The sequence below is a fragment of the Cupressus sempervirens genome, chromosome 2, assembly GCF_028749045.1.
Source record: "Cupressus sempervirens isolate cs-2001-9-10 chromosome 2, ASM2874904v1, whole genome shotgun sequence".
Lineage (NCBI taxonomy): Eukaryota > Viridiplantae > Streptophyta > Pinopsida > Cupressales > Cupressaceae > Cupressus > Cupressus sempervirens.
The window spans coordinates 434639859-434659789 of NC_143119.1; the positions used below are offsets into that span (position 1 = coordinate 434639859).

The following is a 19931-nucleotide window of genomic DNA, read 5'->3' on the forward strand; positions in this document are numbered from 1 at the left end:
ACAAAGCTTTCCTCAACTATGCATAAGCTAATTCTTTGCACATCATCCATACTATTAAGATCTGTTCACTACACTACTGCAAATTGTCTAATTCTTAGACAATTTCCTATCTCTAAATGCATAAATGAAATGCTGAGTATATGTTTCCATAAATGACAATAATCAAGACATCTAACTAACCATATTACCTATAGAATCTTTCTTAGGTGCACAAAAGTTCCTATGCCTAAAGGCTTAAATGTCTACTAGTTATTACTTAGACTCACAAAATTTCATCTTTATGTCTCCATTCTCCACCAACTCTCTGATGAAATGATATCTAATTTCTATGTGTTTTCTTCTCCCATGGAAGACTAGATTCTTAGATAGTGCAATTGAGTAAATGATGTCACAAAAGATTGTGGTTCCATCCTCTTGCCTTTCATTCAAATATGTCAAGATTCTCATTAACCAAATAGCTTGACATGTTGCATTTACTACTATGTATTTAGCCTCTGTTGCAGATTGAGAAACAATAGGTTGCTTCTTGGATGTCCATGAAATTGTACCCAATTGCATATGGAACATATATGTAGAAGTGCTCTTCCTATCATCTAAACTTCTAGCCCAATCACTATTAGTGTAACCAACCAACTTGAAATCATTATCTATAGTATACAAGATCCAAAATCCCTTGGTACCATTCATATACCTTGGGATCCTCTTTCCTACTTGCTAATGGGAATCTTTTGGTGTTTCCATAAATTTGGAAATCAAACTTATTGCATGCATCATGTCAGGTCGAGTTGCTGTCAAATAGATTAAGATTCCAACTATACTCTTGTATAATGTTGGATTCACACATTTTCTACAATCTTCCTTGCTCAACTTTAGACCTACTACTATTGGTGTTGGGGCTGCCTTACTATTCTATATTTTGAATCTTTCCAAGATCTGCTTTACATATTTTTCTTAAGAGATGAAGATGCCATCTTACATTTTTTTTACTTCTATGCCTAGAAAATACTTCAAGAGACCTAGGTTTGTCATTTCAAATTCATTTTTATGGTCTTTTTCAACTCACCAATTAGGAAATTATCATTTCTAGTGAAGATTAAATCATCTACATACAAAACAACAATCACAACCTTACCATGTTCTGCCTTAATGTAGAGAGTGGGCTTACCATTTCTTTTTCTAAAGCCATTGCTCATCAAGTATGAGTCAATCCTATTATACAATGCCCTTGGAGCTTGCTTGAGCCTATATAGAGCTCTCTTCAATTTATACACCTTGTGTTCTTCACCAAGGACTTCATAACTAGGTGGATGCTTCACATCAACCTCTTCTTTCAATACACCTTTCAAGAAGGTGAACTTTACATCCATTTGATATAACTTCCATTTATGTTGGGCTACAATTTCTATGACACTAATACATTTGGAGAAAAATTGTGATAGAAATTTGCAACGGCAGGCAAATGTTGTGTGTTTTTGGCTTTTTTTTTTTCAATTATAACCTGACAACGTTGCAATTGCGATGCTAATGAGAAAAAACAGAGCAATTGCAATGCTAACGAGATATAAGAAAAAAGAAGAAGCAAAAAATGTTGCTCATTTGAAATTTGTCATGTTTAGAATTGACACAGCTCTGCGTGCGGCAAAAGGGCCAAGGTAACTTTCAGAGGACTCTTGCCATTGTAGTTTTTATTTTTGTTTTTAAGTTTGATCTGCTCAAGAAAATGTGATAGAAATAACTTACCTCCTTACCATACCTTATTACGTTCTTTGTCACTTACTATTTAGGGTTGGTGTTAATCTTCCCCCTTCTTTCACTGCATGGGTACGGAGGGCATGATTGACTATTCAAATGATAATTTTCTTAAGGTTTTGATGGCCGTACTTCTGGCCTAGCTTCACATATCATCACCTCTAATTTCCACTTTCACTGCACTTGGTATTACCCTCTATTTCCAACCTTCATCCAATCATCTGCTACTTGTATGTTGGCTTGTTCTTGCACCTAACGTCTTGCTAGAAACGTGAAATCTTCTGCCATCTATTTGCAAACTTTGACCTCCAAGATGGTCAGTTTATCATTTTAGGAGAGAATGTTATTCATTTTACATGGCTCATTTATTAATGTTGGTCCTTCCTTATAACTCTGTTCACACAGCTGTCTCCTCTCCCATACTATTGGCAACTTGTGCTAGAAGTTATGTCAATATACAAGGGATCAACTCATATCCTATTGGTGTATATTCACATTAGGTGAAACAATATAAAATATGATGATGCATTAGAATGAAGTTTTGGTGATGCATTAGCTATGGAAAAGAATGGAGGAAGCATAAACCTTCTAGAAAGCTAACTTGGGAGGATACAAGTGTGTATGGACCCACTTTCGGATCCTATGCTTCAGATGTAAAGGGTAAGATCTTTGGTTGTCTTCGAAACCCCCACACCAAAATAATAATGCAAAAAACCAAAATCAATTATATAAAATGACTAACACAATTTTAGTTTGATCTACTCAAGAAAATGTGCCCCTCTATTAGTAATGAAAATATCATATGATGACAACAAGAATGATAGAACTACTAGCACTCTCGACATACAAGTCAGGATCTAAAAGACTCCTTTGAAAGCCATGTGCATCCAAGTAACTGTCAGTCTTGGTGTACCATGCTTTGAAAGCCTACTTAAGGCCATAAAGAGTCTTCACTAGTAAGCATAACTAGTGCTCTTTGCATAACCGGTGTTCTTTGCATACAAATTTGAAATCTTGAGGCTGGGTCATGAGTACTTCTTCCTCCAAATCACCATTGAGCTACAATATCATTTGATAAAGAGTGTTCTTGAGGAGGGCAAGTTGCAAGTTAATAACTAATACTAAGGTGAATCTGGCTATTGCATAGGGACTAACACTGTCCACAAAGACTACCTTGGGAATATTGGTAGTAAAATAGTCCCAAAATATAGAAAAGGAAAAAGTTTAGGATTTCATACTGTAGGTGTTATTTTTAATACATCCATAGTTCTCAGAACTTGTAATTCGCTTTCAAAAATGTCACCACCTCTTGCTGCAGCACAAAATCAAATGAATGTCTTAGAATTAGTTTCCAATTTAAGTTAATCTAAGATGGTGTAAGAACTACCATGCCCAGGTTATATTTATTTAATTGGACTACAATGCTTCTGGAATAAAATTGTATTAGAGCTTTTGTATGAATTGATAAGTAGGAGATACTTGTGCTCCAATTATCAATTGTATAAGAGCTTTTGTACAACAGCTTTTGTATCAATTTATCAAAATATACTTGATGTTCCATCATTAATGAGGACTGTGATTGAAATGTTGATTCTGCAAGCATTCTAATTCACTATAATGCAATGTAGATATATTGTCCTTTGATAATTGGACAAACCCCAAATGTGTGTAATGTGTGGCTTTAGTGTTAATACGTGTATCTATATAGTTGTTCAAACCAGATTCAATTTCTACAGGAATAGTAGAAATGTGCTTAACGAGCATATATATCATCAATTGCATGCCATTTCATCATTTTCTATTCTTAAATATTAAAATTGATAAAGGAATAATTTAATGAGCAAAGAATTCATAAGTTTTTGACTGAAAATAGTTAACATGAAGGTACTATATGTGAAGTATCAAAAAACCTAGTTTTTAAAGCCTTTAATTCCAATACCCGCATGAACCCTGGAGAGAGATTTTCAATGACACGCTTTTATGAAAGACCTAATTCTAATCTAACAAATTTATTAAGTATGAACGACCCTATTTTTTTAAACCTTTTACTCCAATCCCCACCTAAACCTTGGAGAGAGGGGATTTCAATTAAGGGCTTTCATGAGAGGCCTAATTCCAATCTATCAAATTAAAAATTGCAAAATCCAGTGAATTCAAAAGAAAAAGCTGGCATAGATAGTGGATTGCCTAGAGAGACTGGGCTCCCTTACTTTGTGCAAAAAACATACTAGGAAGACATCTTGAGACTCAGAAGCCTTTGTTTTGATCCGTATGAGAACAGAGTAGCGCGACAAGATTGGGTTGGTCAAGACCCATCTGATCAATCAATCTATAGGACCCATCACCCTCTCAAAAGTATATCGTTGAAGAATTTTACCCACTCGATGAAATAAGGATTCTCATAACAGGGAATAAGAAAGTTCAAAATATCTGTAAAAATTTATCTAAAACAAAGAATGAAAAAGCCAATATCTAAAAGTCCAATTGATAGCACAAAAGGGAGACAATGATATAATTCTCCAATGACTTGATTCATTGATGATCAACAATAATGGGTAATCGATACAATACATGTAGATGTGCTTGAATATAACTAGGAGTAATGCACGTGATGAACATAAGTTATAACAACTAAGAACGTGTCCACCAAAGGTGGATTATCCTCCATTGTGGCTGAAAGTATGTGCAACAATGAGAGGATAAGAACACAAAGATGGATCACACAAAGAGAGGTGTGAGACAACAAGTGCTCAAATAAAGTGAAAACTCTTAGATGTTTACAAGACAACTAGTATGAAAATGCATTATTCTAAATGAACTAAAATAAAGAAAAATTAGTAATATCTAATTACACCAGAACTATCCTCTATCAAGACTTAAAATTATGAAGATAGACAAAGAAAACATTTCAGGAGTGATACAACAAGTCTTACCAACAGACATAATAAAATGCAACCTACGGCTCCAGGGAATATGGAGTACCACTAGTACAAATGCTGAAACTTTGGTGCATCAATTAGAAGTAATGGCAAACTAGCAGCTGCAAAATATATTATTTTGAGTCAAATAAGCCATTCTTGGGACTCCTAACCAGGATTTAGAGGTAACTACTCGCTACTTGCAGTAGATTAAGTTATCAAGAATGAAAAACACAATACAACATGATTCAAAGAAAAAAATGCTATGGAAGAAAGGAAAACCAAGAGGATGTAGAGAACCGGTGTATATCATGAATGCCACAAATGCAACCAATGCAACACTACATGCAATCCATCCTGAGCCAAAAATAGTGAGTGCAATCACTCCAAGACGCGCATAGCCGATATGAGATACAAAGATGTTGTACTTATACAAATAAAATTCAAAACCTTGTTAATTTAACATGATCTTACAATGTTTGTTTGTAGTTTCTTAAGATGCTACAAAAAAAATGGGTTTCAAGAGTTTCCAATCCTACCCATGTAGCTGGTGCTGGAGTACTAAACAAAATAGCACAAATGACACCAAAGGGTGCAATAGTTAATTGAAGCCCTTTAGGTGAAATCATCTTGTCCACATATCCCATAATAGACATTGCCACAAATGCCCCTGAATAAAAATAAGTGAATAAGATAAACTGATCAAACCACAAACCACCAAGAAATATTCATACTGGTTGCAAATATATACTGGATTACACTGATTATATAATACAATTTACACTGGCCAGATAAGTTAGGAATCTATTAAGTGCCCAAAAAAATATTTGAATGTGCAAGATGTTGATTGGAGCAAGGTTTTGAACAAGACATGATTATCAGATTACTACAATCCATTTATAACATCAAATTTTGTTTTTGGATTCAATTGTATATGTTTTTTTTTTGGGATAAAGAACATAAATAATGGATCCAGAAAAAAAAATTGATATCATGAAAAAAAATCAACATAAAAGAGCTCATTCTCTTTGTAACATTTTTGGCTTTCATTTTAATTTCATCTTTTCTTCTATTGTGACAGGCAAGCTACAGAGAAGTGCTATATTGAAGGCCATATCATGTGCAGGATTTAAAGAAACTACCGAACCTCTAATTTGTTTGACTGAAGGTAGATTCCTGATTCTTTGCCTTAGAACACTATCATCTTCAAAATCCTATATGAAACATATATCACCATTTCATTTCTTCAATATGCCCTATGGATGTCCCTATCTAACTATATATCTTTTAATTGCATATAATAACTAATTTATGTGCTTTTTCATGACTATGTTTGACTCATATAATTGTGATCTCTCTAGCACTATGATGTTGTTTAATATGTCTTGCTAAAGCTTGTAAATTTTGTTCCTTTTTCCATGTCATGTAATATGTCTTGCCTTGTAGCTTATATATTTTGAAATTGTTGTTAGGCCTTGTAGCTTGTATAATTTGATTGCTAGAGAGCTTCTACAACTAACCAAGAAGGCCATTGCACGAGTTATAGCCGCGTGCTCGGTTATGAAAATTGTATATTTTTTAATCTAATGTATATTTTAACTAGACTTTTAGCTTATATGTTTTGAAATTTTTTGTAGTGGCTTAATGTTGTAAGGTCTCTTGAAATAAGACCTTCAGACGGTTGGTCAAAGTTTTACAAATAATCTTATCCACAAATTTGCCTAGAGCAATTGACTAAATGTTATAAAAGGTGATTGGGTTAAATGTCTTAGGAATAAAGTCAAAGAAAGTATTTTTAAAATATTAAAATATTTAGCTAGGTCTAATAAGATTTGTGTACTTTTGATAGTTTTTCTTAGTTTGTGAAAGTTGTAGATCAAAGTTTTCATAGCCCGATTTTTGCTTCCTACAAAAAATGATCATGTCAGATAATATAAGTGAAGAACAAAATAGGGAGACAATCGATAGATTGTGGTCTAACTTGAAAAGAAAAGGTGATGGAAAATTTTATTTTTATTACAAAATTTGTAAGGGCTTAAACCGTAGAAGACTACTGATCAAAATAGTTAAGAGAAATTGTAGGGAGAATGGTCACATTGAAGGGGGGCATGACTATCATCCACTGGTAAGTTGTTCATTATAGCATTTTAACAATTTATATACATATAAAATCACTTGATGATTAGTTGATGATCATGGTTTATTTATGTTAATCAATTTTATATAGGTTGATCTCCCTAGGGAAGTACATGATATGAACCACAACAATCTGAAGAATATGGTTCTCGAAGTGGAGGAACATGGAGGTGCGAATATCCAAGGTGAAGATAATGATCCCATGGAAGATGACGATCATGCGCTAGAAAACACAATTGAAGATGATGGTATAAATACATTGATCCATGACACATTTAGTCCAAGCATATCTAATCATGATGATGATGATAGCCTCGATGTACCTCTACTTGAGAAGGCATACAAGCCCCTATACAAAGACTCCCAAACAACTCTTCTCTTTGCTATATTGTTATTGTTGAACTTGAAGGTTATGAATGGTTTATCCAACATAACAATGTCACGTATGTTAAGGTATGTCATATATGTCTTTATAGTTAACAAAGGGTGAATAATGTACCACTAATATTGTTTATATTAACAACTTATATTTTTTTCTATAGATTGATAGGCAAGTTTCTGTTACCACCATCAAATATTCTACTTCGCTCATATCGAGAATTATTTGCTGTTATGAAAGATATTGGAATGGAGTATCAAGCAATACATGCTTGTCCCAATGATCATATTATATATTATAAAGAACATGAATTTGCAACACAATGCCCTGTACGTCATACAAGTAGATATCAAATAGATCGACTAACAAAAAAGGTGTCTCAAAAGGTTCTTTTTTACATCCCCATTATTCCACGGATGCAACAATTATTCAGGTGCAGTAGCTTGGCTCAATTTATGGATTATCATGCACGCAATAGAAGTCAAGATGAAATTATTCGAATCCCTACGGATGATTTGACATTTATGCACATAGAGGAAAAGTGGCAACACTTCAAAGAAGAACCTTGTAATCTCAAGCTTTCATTGGCAGTGGATGGTGTCAATCTATTTGGAGAGATGAGATCTGTTTACTTGGTGTGGCCTATTTTTGTTATCAACAATAACATTCCTTCATGGATGTCAATAAAGAAGGAGAACATTATGTTGGCAATGATTGTTCCAGGCATCTTATCATTTGATAGTTATTAATTTACATGTACTTACAAATCTTGCAGTAAAACGGTCACAATAATTATGTAATGTTACTATTCATTCAAGTAGGTAAATATCAAGTTAAAGATATGAATGTATATATTGAGCCTCTTATCGATGAGTTGGTGGAGTTATGGAATAGTATCACTATGTATGATGTGTCTAGACCAATAGGACAAAGACAATTTCAATTCCATGCAATACTTGCATGGACAATACATGATGCCCCAGGGCTAACACATTTTTGCGGTATGTTATAGTGAATTCAAGTTGCACACGATAATTCTAATTATAAAAATCAACATATTTAATAATACAATTATATTATTATCTTGTAGGTCTTCAAACAAAGGAAAAATTTGCATGTCCAGTTTGTGGTCCAAAGATGAAATCTAGTCATTCAAAAAGTTTAGGAAAGCATGTGTTTGATGAGTGTAGACACTTCCTCCATAGGAATCATAAGTATCAAAGTACAGAAAAACATCTTTTCAATGGGAAAGAAGAGACTACATCAAAGCCACAAAGAATGACACCTCGCCTATGGAAGTTGGAATATAATATAATTAATCGTTGAGGTAATGTTGTTCCACCTAATGGTTTATGTTTGTAATTTATATATTTCTATTGTGATTTTTGTTTACTAATTGTGTAATTGATGATCGTGAAGGTCATCAAGGTAGTACTGAGAACCTTCCAAAGGGACTAAAAAACTATCCCAAAAAATTTAGCAGGTTGCCCTACTACGAGCACTTACAAATTGTGCATTTTTTTGATACTATGCATATTGGAAAGAATATAATAGAGACATTGTGGAAAATATTGGATGGAAGGCGTGACAAAGAAAAAATTGTCAAAATTTTTAATGACATTCATGAATCCAATCATGCATTGAAGAATTTCATTCACTCAAATAGCAACATAGATAAGATTAATATAAGTGCCCTTCCTTGGTTATTAATGGAGCAGCAAAGTGATGCCATAAAAGAAGTCATACGAAAAATTCAATTTCCCATAGGATTTGTTGCGAACATAAACAATCTCATATCAAAAAATAGTGAATTTGGGCTAGGGCTCAAAACGCATGATTGGCATACTTTCATCAAGGTAAGTTATGTTCTTTTGTATTTACAATATATTCATAAACTATGTGTACTATTCGTTATGTTATGTTAGAAAACAATGAAATGATTGGTTTATAATTACTGCAGTACGTGCTTTCTCTATCTCTCCCAGAGCCCTTCAACAATAACATCAAACAAGTGATATACGATTTTGGAAAATACATGAGGTAAGTAGTAATATCTATTCAATTTTTTGTATATATTTATTATATTCGTGATTTTTTTTTCTTGCTATGTAATCTATTGTATATTATTTTGTAAAATCTCGTATCTATATATTTTTTTGTGAGTTGAATGTCTTAATGTAGGTATTTTTCATCTAAAGAAATCCATAAAGAAGATATAAACTATTGGAAGAGACGAATTCCTCATTTATTGTGTGAAATGCAAAAGTGTCTACCTCCAACTTTTTTCAATGCACAGGAACACTACCTCATACACCTAGTTGAGGAGATTGAATTGTGTGGACCTGTACACACTAGGTCAATGTGAATGGTTGAGAGGCACTTGAAATCTTTGAAGGCTTTGGTTCGACAAAGAGCACATCCTGAGGGTTCTATGGTAGAGGGATATATGGTATACTAGACTATGGTGTACATTACTGAATATCTTCCTAAGTTTGCATCAAATATCCATGTAGATCTCATTTGGGATCTCAAGTCTTTTAAAAAATTAGAAGGGGAGTACTTGATGGTGAAAGGTACATTAAGAAAAGTGAGGTAATAAATTATAAGATGTTATTGTAAGATATTATTTCTTAATCTTCAAAATAAATCGATTGTAAGTTGTCTATTTTTTTTTTGTACAGGTGCTCGAGAGTGGGATGCACTACATTTGTATATTGCAAACAATCTGGATTGGATGACGGTATGGATTGAATGATGTCAACATTTTGGTCAGACATTAACATGGGAAGGTGTATCTTCATTGGTTAAGGAAGCTCATCTTAATGGAGATTCCAATGTTATGCAAAGGGAAATAGATTTAGCATGTGGTTTAAGAGATTTCTAGGTACGTACAAATTTATTAATCACTCGTATGTTTATCAACTCATGATACAATAATTTTGAAATGTTTCACATATTATTGCAGGTTAAACAGCATAAGGCTTTGTTTTGTAATGGTCAAAATATATGCGTCAAATTGTTGGATGACGCAAAGAAAACTTGTGATTCAGGAATACCTACAGTCTTTCAAGTGACTAATATTTCATCTAGAAATGACTTACATTCTCAAGAGTCTGAAAATCAATACTATGGTATTTTGAATGATATACTTGACTATGACTTTAGTTCCTTCAAATTAGTACTCTTCGTTGTCAAATGGTACACACTACAACTTAATCCAAATGATCCTGATAGAATTGTTATTGAACATGATAATGGATTTACAATGGTTAATACAAGGTCGTTTGAGCTAGTTGGTGATGAGCCCTATGTTCTTCCAAGCCAATGTGAGCAGTTATTTTACTCAGAGGTTCCACATAAATCGGGTTGGTCATTTTTTGTTAGACATGAACTGAGAGGAAGGCCAATAAAGTATAATGTGATGGAAGAAGAAGATAACAAAGAAGTAGAAGATGATGTAGATGCTACTATTGATGATGATGATGAAGATGATGAAGATGATGTTGATGTTGATGTTGATGATGATGATGTTGATGATGACGACGACGATGATGATGACGATGATGATGATGGAAAAGATGATGATGATGATGATGATGATGAGGATGATGATGATGATGATGATGATGACGACGATGACAACAATGATGATGATGAGGAGGATGATGATGATGATGATGATGACGACGAGGATGATGATGATGAAATTTAGAGGTATGCCATCAATCCTTAATCTATTTAATATTCATTTCTTGATAGAAATATATTTGTCTTATATGGTTACATAGTTTATTAATTATCTATTTAAAAGCTACAAGTTTCAACTAGAAATAGAATACTACTAATCTAAATTAACTATTAATCTAAATTAATTAAATAAAACTATTTAAAACACATATTGATGCATGAATGTATTGAGCCTTATTTTCTTTTAGGTCAAAATCATTTGTAAGTGTTTAGTTTAGAAAAGGGAATTCATTAAATATCTATAAAAGGGAGTTGTACCTAGAATAAAATTCATAGGGAAAACATAATATAAGTGCTTAGCCCTTCACTATGCCTACTTCCCTAGTAGGCTTATAATGTGAGCCTGATTTAAGTGTTATATTGTGTACCTTTTAATGTTTTTAATTTTTATGTGATGCTTATGATGGATGTGATTATGATTATGATGTGATTATGCTCACGATAATTGAATTATATTTGCAGGAAACTGAACCCCTTTCAGGAGCATCCTGCATAGTCTCATGGATTGACAGTTATAAGTCAATACTCCTTATAGACAGTCTATTTAATACACTTATCATAGTAAGATTGATGTCTTCTAAGATCTCTCCCATTTGTAGGTGCCAGCAAATAGGTATTTTTCAGAAGTGTCTTCCTCAAGTGAGGGAAATATAGGAATAGAAGAGGAAAGTGAGACATGCAGTTTATCTAGAATAGGGAGATTAACTAGAGGTCAAAGGACTAGAAGAAAATTCAATAAATGCATGAAATTTTTCCTTGCTCAAGGAGGGTCATGTTCTTATGATGATGAGATGGAAGGTGACATCAAAGTGCCCTTGAGGTACCAACATCTACAGAAACATTGGGTACCCAAAGAACTTCCTCCAATAAACACTGATTTTTGTGTTAACGAGAGGATATATCACATAGCACCATCATCATTACATGGTTTGGGCCTATTTTATATGGACGGCATAAAGGTGTCTTAAAATTTTTTTTTTGTATTGATGGAGTATGTTGGACCATGTTACGATTACAAAAGTTGGATGCATATTGTTCAATAAAAAAAACGTATGTGTAGGTATGCCCTCTCAGAAAATTATATACAATAGCTAGACAATAATCAAAGTAAAAGTGTGGCTATATACATTGATGGAAGGCCAAAAGCAATAGGGAAAATTGCAGGTTTTATAAATAGTACATGACTTGGGTCAACTATAAAGCAACCCAATTGCATATTTGAGGCACGCGAGGGAAATCATGTATTCATCTGTGCGATAAAATCAATACGTGTAGGGGAAGAGCTTCTTATTGATTACAATTTGAACCACATAGATACAAACGAGGCTACTATCATGGGGGTGGTACATACTATTAAACCAACTTCTAATCAATGACTCCAACATACCATTTAGTCAATAAATTTTTGGCTAACATTTTTATACTTGATCTTTGACACAGGGGCACAATATAGAGCAACCACCCAGAGGGGATGTTGACAATGTTCCCGACTCACCTACACATGAGCAGGTAAAACTCATTGTAATTGTGCAAACTAGATAGAAGTAAAATGTTATTTTTTAAATGTTTTTTTCTTCATTGTTTTGGAGTAGTTTTGATAATACTAATACTATTGTTGTCACAGAGGGCCATTGGTCAGAGGGACGGAAAGGAACCTGCAGTCCCTCAGCAGCCTAGCCCTAAGGAGGACCCTTTTTATATTGATTTAGCAGAGATCGACGACCCAATTAGTTTGATTAAAAAGTTGCTAAAGAAAATTGGTAAAGAAACCATACGTTTGGCAACCATTAAGCCTACTACTCAGGAAATAAAAGATAGGGCATCTAAATTGTTGCACACCTCTGAAACCTTAAAAATAAGTATTAATGAAATTTTTAATTATAACAAGAGTTCAATAATGGTTTTTATGTTATGCTCTTTTATGGCATTAATTAAAATATGGATGCGTTGTCTTTACAGAGTTTTTTGCATGATTTTGAGCCCCATTCCCATGATGAGGATGCTACAGGTGGTTCAGGTAGATTGCATGTTCCATTCCCCACTTGTGTTTTCCACTGAATATATATAGGAATTATCATAATCATTGACAATACATGCTCAAACAATCTTTTTTTTTAATGCTCTAACAATCTTGTCCATGCTAGTCCACACGTTCTATATTTATGCATGCTCTAACAATTTTATTCTTTAGCTTCAGATCCTATGACGATGCCACCTCCATCTAGGACAACCACAAATCTCTTTCCGACTGCTGAGTCGACAACATGTAGCTTACAGGCATCGACTATTGCACCATCTACTGGTACACAAATCCCTCTTTTTCTCTCTTTTGTTATGTGTTTAAGTGTTATGTGTTTACGATGTAGATTGTAATGACCCCCCTTTGGTAGTCACTCAACGTTTAAACTTTTTCACAATTTTTTTTAGAATTATTTATTTGGTACGCCTTTGGTTTTTATAATTCATGTGAATGATTAACCAGACTCACATGTCTACTATCTTTGAACTCAAACATTACTTTTTCGTGTATTTTTAACATCTTCTTGCATGAATCATCACCTTCTTTTGACTGTTACAATTGCTGACTCCTGTTTAGTTGCTATTTCAATGAGTACACCAAGACTGCACAAATTATACTTGTTCACTACAACTTGAATAGATTTACACTAACCACTAATGCTATCATGGCTTTTAAAAACTTTGTTATGGCTTAATACATATCTTGTGGGCATGCATGGCCTTTCCTATAGATAGCAGTGAATGTGAATGTGCTTCCTATATGCCAATTCTTCCACCCACGAGTTCCAACAAATGTCTGCTTCTACTTAACCTATGCTTGTTTCATCATATCGATGAGGAATGGTGCTATCAACATGCATAAAAGGGTATGGGTACACATTCTTGCATAGTATTCTCAACACTAACACATAGATGTATAGCCTCATATCCTTGTGATGCCTTAGGAAGCTCATGTGTTTCATCAGATTGTAGCAACTATAAATTTTCCTATCTATTCCTTCCTTTAGCTGTCTTGACATTGATCACTATCTCCATTGGAAGCCACATGATGAATTGTTATACTTTGCTTCTTCATGTCTATTCATTTGACTATCTTTTGCTAATCTCTTGTATTTTGTTATGTTTTGAGGTCCAATTCCTTTCTACTTAAGCCTATATCCCTCAAGTCATGACCTGGCATACCTTTTGTGACTATAGAGTGGTCAATTCTTTCATAATTAAAATGGTGTGCATACTCAGTTGCAAAATCTTCACTATAATTAATCGATAAATACATGGATCCTATTTGATAGAGTATTGCCTAGTCCTATCATTTTGAAAGTGGAGTATATTCTCGAGGTGCAACATTGTATAGATGCAATAGATCGACCAGCTTGGAGGCCAAAGCCATTATTTGAGTTGTATATCTATAAATATCTTTGTCCATGTTCTTACCATGTTTATGTTTACAAACTTTTCAAAAAAATTGGCCTCAAATTCGCCATGATCTTAATATGATTAGTTGTCCTTTACACTCTCTAGTTGAACTTTGTTTAGCACCTAGATGACCAAGCCATGTTTTTGTTTGTGATATTTCATAAGACCATCTGCCATATATATCTGCATGGCAAGCCCTCAATTTGGAGAAATGATGATCAAAAGTATTCCATTGCAAGGTGTAAAACATATATGGTATAACAATTCTACAACTAGCATTAAAAAGCACTTTCCTAAGCTAGTTTTTCCAAATTGTTAGAGAATTCCTTTTCAAGAATCCACATTGACATTTTAGAGTTGGTTCTATTCCTTATTTTGTCTGTAGGGAACATTGCACTAATGCACCTGGGACTACACAGAATTACAGCTAGTTGGAGAGGAAATAAATGTTAAGATTCAGGATCATTGATTAGATGTTCAACCATATCCAGTGAAATTTGATTTCCAAGAAATTCCCTTCTCAGCTGAAGCTTTGCCAATTATCTTGCAGCAAAAGCTTGATATGCTTCCATAACGACAACTTCAACTTACCCCTTCTACTTGATGGCAAGTGACCTGACAGATGAGTCATGAGATTGCATACATCCTTGAGTAGTATCTTATTGCCTAGATATAAAAAATGTATCATGACTAGCCTTTAAACCATCTTCACATTAAAAACATTTTTTTTTCCATATGGCTCAGTTGAAGGCTGAAATGATACTTCAACATGACAATTAGATTCCACAAGATGGCTCTCAATTTGTTGTATATGAGGCTCCTACTGTTCTTGTTCAAGCAAAGAATGTGATTGTTGGACTTTGAAACTGAAGGCTTTCTCTTCCTAGATAAACCTCACTCAAACAACATGCACTTGATGTTTTTAAAAAAAATCTCTTTTAACATTTTAGCAAATAGTTTGTATGCATTCTCCCCAACTTCAGCTTCTTTTGGCATTATGCCAAACAACTCATGCCTGAATTAATGTTGCAATTCAACTTCTGATATTCAAATCCACTGAAAATCAATGTTCTCTATGTAAAATTTATGAGAATCCTCATCAAAACTAACAAATGATTTTCTGCAAGGCTACTTTATGACATTCTTGGAGCAGACCACAATTGGAACAACATAATAGCTAGAGGTTAAAGATAATTCCTACAGTTGTATGCGCTATCAAAGTTCAACAGTTTTTTTTTTTTACAACTTTTCAACATCAATTATCATTTGTTCTTTTATACTTCATGACAAATACTTATGAAACTTATGAAACTTTTTGCAATAGGAGCTGCAACATCATTTCCTAGATGTTCCTACATTCCTAGTACGAGAATGGTGAAGGATGTCATATTGATCATCAACAACGATGAAGGCATTCCATTAAAAGTAGCCAAAGTTCCAGGTACCTTAAAGTTATTATTCTATAGTGATATAATAGTAATTTAGTTTTTGATCACTCTTCGTCGACTAATGATCCCATGATTGTTTTGTAGGAAATGATGTTTTTTGGAGAAAACTTGGTGATGAGTGTTTGTGAATATTTGGGCCCACCTTGCTTACCTGGTTGAACATCATATCCTAACTAAAACCCAAAACCACTATTTTGATTTCATATCATTGCTAGAATATTTTTCCTTTTCATCCATTTCTTGAACTATATTAAAGGTAGCTTTAACATTTTATTTTTTTTACTTAAAAGGTGGAATAATCAAGACAAATCGTTGAAGGATGATCTTATAGAGAGCATGACCCAACTCTTTGGACCTCGTGCATTCAAGAGAAACAAGCTCCTTGAAAAAGTTGGTTTATGTTTGAAGTATATTAGGGACCAGTATAGAAAAATTTATGGGATAACCCCAGTACAAGCGTTCGCCCTATGTTCCTGAGGCTGAGTGGCAGGCTCTGATTTTGGATGGAAAGTATAAAGCTGACAAGAAAAATAATATTACACCAGTAGAGAGTATAGCAAGGTATGTGATACTATTGAGAATGTAATTTTGTACTAATTAGCCTCTATATTTATACTATCTAACATATTTCAAACTTTTCATAGATTGCCGGACACATCAAAGGCAACAAAGGCAAGACTAGAAAAGCATGGGACACACAAGCTCGGCTCTGGTGGTTTTTTGAAACTTCAAGCATGAGTTGTAAGTATTAGTAAATGAAAAATTGTATCAAATTTTTTATATATTTTGATGGGAAATGCTAGGATAGACTAGCTTGTCTATGCTCCCGATCCTCAACTTTTGCAACTTTTGTATTTCCTTTTGATATTTTAACTACCCTCCATTGGTTGATGAAACAATGCAAGTAGAATTCACCATACCACACAAAAATTTAGGGCTTAGAGTTCAAGAGATGCCTAATAGAAGAGGATAAGAGAATTGGCTTCCAACAAGGCTATAGAGCCGTGGTTGAACGACGACTACGAGCTGAAATCAGTGTGGAAGGTTCTAATAATGATGCATATGAGCCACAGGTAAATAAGCTAAATGAAATTTATTTCAAAATGAATACTTTACAAATTAGTCTATTTGATGTTAAGTTCCAATATAAAGTGAGTATATCTGTTTTAAGCAAGAAATGATAACAATGCGTAGGATGTTGGAATGCAGCCTAACAATCCTTCTACACAATCTATGAATGCTGAAGGTTCGCATGATGTGCATCCCAGTGGTGGAGGTATACATTTTCTATTAAATTTTTTATATGTAATTGCAATTGGTGTTTGGCTTAATGTAACATTTTGTATAGCAACTGTAGAGGATTGAGGGGTCAATGTTCATGAGCGTGTTGACGTTGAGTCCAGACAAAATGATGTGGTTAGATCAAGTAAAGAGCGCCACAGTTATGCTATTTAAAATAATTAAATACTTGTAACAATTATAATAAATTATTTTTAATTTAACTCTTTTATTTCTTATTGTAGAGGACCCCCCTTTGCAATAGCATAGGAATTTGAGATCATCAACAACAGAGAAAATAACAACTGATGAGGGGGGAATTGATGATGACACTGATACTCCTCTTAGAGCTTACATAGAAAAAAGAAATAGAAAGAAAAAAAAGAAATGATTGTCATCTACATACCTTAATTGATAATGACTAAATTTTATGTCTCAATGAATTAAATTATGTGCTAATGAATGTTCATGAATTATGTGTTAATGCAAAATATTGATGAATGTTGCATGTTTAAGAATCTAATGTGTTAATGAATGTTATCATGTGATATTGATTGAATGTTACATTTTATTAATGGTTGAAAGAATGAATGAATGTTAGATGTTACCGAGGAATGTAGAGTGATGTTAGGGGGAGGGGGGTGGGGCCAAATGAGCTTCCACCTTCACGTGGTTGGCCCTATTTAGTAGAAAATATTACACTATTCTCGAAACAAAGTGAAGCTCAATAAGATACTAAATATTTCTCTATTTTGTCCTATGTTTAGACTGTTGTCCTATGCATCTAAGGCTTCATGCTTTGAACTATCATGAAGTTCTAAACTTGTAGCTTTTTTATTGCATCCTTGGATCTCAGCACTGTCTTGGGATTGTGTTATCACCAATGATATGATTATCATAATTAACTAGGGACTAATGTATTATCAATGCCAAATGTATTAGTGAATGGGAAAAGTTGACTAATGAATTGCTGAATAATATAAACTTCTGATTAGGCCATGACAAAATCATAGACAAATTCATTCAAGCAAAGCTTAAAGATCTCCAAACATTAGAACTATGCAAAGTGAATTAAATATATCTAAAAGGTGATCTAGTAAATGTAGCTAGGCAAAATCTACTAAATTTATGCTCATTTTGGTTGCATTTCCCTCTTCTTTAGGCAGGTCTTTTCTCTTGCACCTCAGCATGAAAAGGACCATTCTTGTTATTTGTTTGTTTAACTATTATTTTTCACCGACTAGGATGTGGTAGGCTTGCAGGTACTAGGTTCACAATGAAAGCATGGAAAATTTCATGAACTTTCTATGTCTATTAAATCACTATTAATATTAGTCATTTTGTCAATGTAGAATACACATTTTGTCTATTGTTATGTTCAGTCTGGATGATATGCATATGATATAGAGCAGATCTTAATGTTTTGATTTGCAGCTAAATGAGAGTGTTGGTTGCAAGGAAAAGAATATGGAGATTAAGAAGAAGGTTCTAATTTTGTTTGCAGTACTGTGTAGCTTTTGCATTTGTGGCTCCACAAAATGAGGTCACCATTTTCTTGTATTATTCTTGGTTAAATTGTTGATCGGTCATGATTTTCTTGTATTAGTCTTGGTTAAATTGTTAATCAGTATCAGTGAGTGCCAAAGTAATTTGGATAATGAATTGCACAACATAGACTTAATGCTTGGAAGTTATAATTGTGTTTTATATATGAACATTACTTACATTGAATTTCTTTTGAGATAATAAATGTTCAGAAATTATAAGAGATTTTAGGAAGTTCATGTCTGAAAATCAAATACCATATATTATTAAGGATATGAGTTCTCTGCAGTCCGTTATAATTGAAAGCAATCTTGTAGGTTAAACTGATTTAATGGATCTCAATGACCTATTTTAGGTTAAACTGATTTTATGGATGTTTCTAATCACACTCAATAATGTATTACAGAAAGAAAAAGGATCCAAAAGTTTAATCAAAAAACTTGTTTTCAATGTGTATGCATAGTTTTCTTCTTATTTCCTCTTACTAGTGTTATATGATGTTCTAAAGTTTTCTAAAGAGGAACATCTCTATCTAACTTGGTTATGCTTTTTGTGGGCGTGATCTCAATGTGGACATCCAAGTTTTTCTAGAGTTACGTGCATACTAAGAATCCTTAATGTGGAAGGATTTGAACTGATATTACCTATCAATAGAATTATTTTCAGTGGTATGTAAAGGAACAGTCTTTTCATGATCTACCAGTCTGAAAAATGATTTCTTTTTTCTTGAGGTAATGTTGATGTGCTCAATACCTGCTCTTGATGCTTTGATGTTTTTATATTCATGTTATTAGTTTTAGCTGCCTAATGTTAAAAACCACTACTTCAAACCTACTCATCAACTTGGCTCTGAGTGCATGATCAACCTACTTTCTTCCATCTTTCGTAGTTGACAAATGTTTTCTATTACTCCACCTAGTGTTTCATTTTGCTTCTATGCCATCCTTGACAACCAACTTACACCACAGCTTATGGGAGAATTTCTCACAATCTTCATTCTAGATTAAAAACTATCACAGATATTCAATGATTTCTTTCTTCCTAGTTAACAAATTAATGGGTATTATATCTCGTTATACACACCCATTGGCCCTAAGAACTGATTTGTGTGTGTAATATAACCAGTGACGGTGCCACACCATGGTAGATTCATAAGGGAGGCAACAAAATCTCCCACAGTAGCAACATATGACTACATCATTGTGGGAGGAGAACAACAGGATGTCCACTGGCAGCAACACTTTCACAAAACTTCACAGTATTGCTTTTGGAAAGAGGAGGGAGCCCATATGAGAA

General features: G+C 33.6%; 1 pseudogene; it reads right to left on the reverse strand.

Moving 5' to 3' along the window:
- Positions 1-3019: 3019 nt before the first annotated feature.
- LOC149572948 (uncharacterized) lies at positions 3020-19515 on the reverse strand (annotated as a pseudogene).
- Between the last annotated feature and the right edge of the window lie 416 nt (positions 19516-19931).